Below are 3826 nucleotides of genomic sequence, written 5' to 3' on the forward strand. Positions count from 1 at the left end.
ACACACACACACACACACACACACACACACACACACACGACTCGAGCTCGCACACACGCACATTCAAAGTTTCATTGACGAACAGAAAACAACTAGTAAGATAATGTTTTCTATTAATTATACGAGATATTTACACTTATTTGATGAGTTGGGAAATTCGGTAAAATCAGACGGTGACCGAATCGTACGTTGATAATGTATATGATCATCCAGATTTCCAGGTACACACGCGTTGTTTGCAGGACACGGCCAAACGGTTAATTTGCCTTAGTTCAATAGAAATAAGATTGTTTGAATAAACACGTTTTGAAGCGTCTATTTCTTCTATTTCATTGAAAGAAAAATGGCAGAATGATAAACAGATGATCATTTAAGAGAGACATAAAAACATGACTGCTTGTTTTAGAACTATACAACTGGTCTGCAGAATACGGCTAAACGTTGGACTCGTCTGTGTTCAACAGAAAGCAGCTGGTTTGAAAGAACATCGCCAGGTAGGGTTCAACTAATATATCGAGGGGTGAAAGCGAAAAGGTTCTATCTGCTTCTTTATTTAATGCCACTTACAACCTTTTCGCTTTCACCCCTCGATATTCTCACAAGATTTGCTAAACAAAAACTCGCTTATTAAATTTAATTTCAACAAAAGTACAACGGACATTGCAGAGAAAATTGCCAGCAGCTAAAAAACACTAAGGACCACCCACCAAACCTACAATAACAATGCAATGGAAACTTTAGAAGAAATCAAGCCTATACTTAGACATTATTAAAGGTTTTTCCACGTAGAGGTTAGTTGATGGTGGATGTGTTATTTATTTCAATGCACACATTGTGTCTTATTATCTTTAGATGACCAAAGCGTTGGTAAATATACAAAAAAAACATCAAACAATTAGGAATTTGATATACAATATGTTTTCTTTTAATCTTGTTTCGTGGGAAAAAATGTACATCATATACAGATATAGTGTTGCTGTACACAAAGTTCAGAATGTAGCCAAGAGGATCTTCATATAATTTTATAAAAATAAAAAGCATCATTTGTCTTGCCTCACTTATTATTTTAAAATAACCAGCGATACTCTTTGAAAATGCAAATTTCGGTTAGCTAATGCATGGTAATTTTAAACATAAAATAGTCCTCAATTTCAGATACCGCTACTCATGTTAAAGGCCAGAAAAGATAATTTTTAAGCACATTGTCCAAAAAAGTGGAGGGAGTGCCGATATCATGTACATCAAAAGTTAGTTTAATTTCAACTTGCAGCCATTTATACATTTCAAATATGTATAAAATTGTTAAATCCAATTATACATTTCTTTACATAATTCGATGGGAAAGTATGTTTTTATTTCCAAAATCATTTCATATAATCACTTTTCCCTAAAATCACCCTTCTTCTGAAAAACAAGTATTTAGTTAAATAAATAAAAAGAATATGCGAAAATGACTTTGAAAATACGCAGTTCCAATGCACTCACGAAGCAGACAAGTAGAATGTAACGGAAATTGCAGTAATAGCACAACAGAAAAATCCCAACTTTTATTTTGCTTACTGGCCAAACAGCAAAATAGACAGTACTTATTAACACAATGCACAAGGGCAAAGAAAAGCAGAACATAATCAATCGAAAATAAAAGCATGGTTTAAAGCTATAGAAATACACTATTTTGTAAAAGGTGTTTCAGTTTATTTTGCAATAAATGTACGCACTGCTTCTTATGTAATCCTACTGTCTGCCAATAAACTTAGCAGAGCGTACATGTCAATCAGCTTTTAGAGCACGAAGTTATTTCAGACAGTAAGTTTTCGACACTTCGAAAAGCGTTTTTCATTTTCCGGTTTCAGTGAAACCGATTCAAACTGTACATGTATGGATCCTTAAGTGTGTATAAGCCGGCCCCTTAGTTCTACGCTCAGCGTTGATACGTAAACGAATACGCTGAATGTGGCACTCGTCGTTTTCATTTGTGAACTCGATTGACGGACTTCATTCGAACACCATTTAGTGTATTTGGGCGGAGCAAAAGTCATAATTAGTCGATGTTTCATAACCCTCAAATGCTAGTTTATTTTTAAACAACAGTTTTTTTTTTAAATCATATTTTACAGGTGCTTACATTCATGGCCAAAACACATACAGAAGTCCCACTCAAGTACTCTGGAAAGATGTTTTAAACGTTTGGATAGCCGAAAATGCTAGTTTCACTTACAATGGATCTGCAAATAACAAAAACCGTGTGGGAAACTACACACAGGTACTGGTGTTGAATTATTTCTGAGATTCGTTTTAACCGAATAACGTATTGCAAATTAAGGAAATGTTCCTTAGCAGAAACACATTATATGATTGGATAACATGTATATCTTAATTAAACTAATTTAAGCATTTATTCTAAGCTGTTCATCAGAGGTTAATAATAGCTAAATAAAATGTGTATGTGAGTTAAAGGCGTTGTTCTAAAAGCAGGATTTATTTTTACGGATTGATTAGAAACGATTGAAATCGTTTACGGATAACAGTAAAAAAACTACCGAGTGTAAGTTGACGATGGTATAAATTTGGAATAGAACAAGATAGTACCGCTGTACATAGTGATACGTCAATAACGGCTGGTTCAAAGTGTACATGAACTTGACGACTGTTTTGTATCTTTTAGGCCACACCAAATTAATGTTTAGTTCCTCGGATTTTTGCCCAAAAAAATTGGAGCGAGTGAGCGAAAAAAAAATAAAAATAAAAGTTTTTCAGTTTTCATGAAAACCGAAGCGAGCGAAGAGCGAAAAATATATTTTTCCTTTTATTTAATATAAATAAGAAAGATTGTTCAAAATAATTGCCCTTAAACCCATTTTAATGCCATCTTGAACTGAAACTCTAATGGACATTGGGAAAATGTCGGAATACATAGAGGATTCGCCACTCGTGAAAATATGTTTTTCTATGACACTCGTGAAATAAAATACGATCTTACACTGAAATAAACAAATTTTCTGTTTCTTTTATGCTTATTTTCGGAGTTTTATTTGTTTTTTTATTTATTTCTGAATTACCCCTTTTTTTGAAAAGGGTGGGCTTTACGCCGCTACCCGTGGGGCGCCCCTCATGCATAATTATAGCTGTCAACTTTTTTACTTTCGGTTTGCTGAGAAATAGTTCTCTGCTATTCATTCTTATAGCTTAATATTCGCTCGTTTTTTATTGCAAAGCTTTATAAACAGTAAAATATGAAGTATTATTAGTGCACAAATGTTCCAAAAAATAATGAAAACACTTTTTATTTTAACCAAATTACTACGCCGCTATTTATAGAATAAAAATTTGGAAGGTCAAATGTGATAGCAAAACAAATGTGGATACTCATTGGATTTCAACCATTCTTCTTAGTTTAAGACTGCATGTACGCGTGTTTTTATAGTAAGTTAATATACAGTCATCTTACTGTCAGAGACCAGTTTGTTTCGCTTTAAAATGTTTGTTTTCCAGAAGAGTAAATGCCACGCTAGTTTGTTGACACATTTTGAGATGTGGGTGGGGTAAAAAATATCGGATCTATCTGTAAATTGTTGTGTGAATTCTCCAGAAAGCTCATTTTACGTACTACAACGGTTAACAGTTCAAAATACATTTGATCGATGCTATAAAATTTTATTTATGTTCGAACAGTTGTTTTTGTCTGTAATTTGTTTGGAATGACAGCAAATGTTCGAACATTCAGCTTCAAAGATCAGTAAAATGTTTGATAAACGGGATAACCGGTAATAAACGGTAAGTTGTTAATTTCCATTTATATATTTATTTAAATTTATAAAATATTTTT

This window comes from Mya arenaria, chromosome 4 (assembly GCF_026914265.1).
Source record: "Mya arenaria isolate MELC-2E11 chromosome 4, ASM2691426v1".
Classification (NCBI taxonomy): Eukaryota; Metazoa; Mollusca; class Bivalvia; order Myida; family Myidae; genus Mya; species Mya arenaria.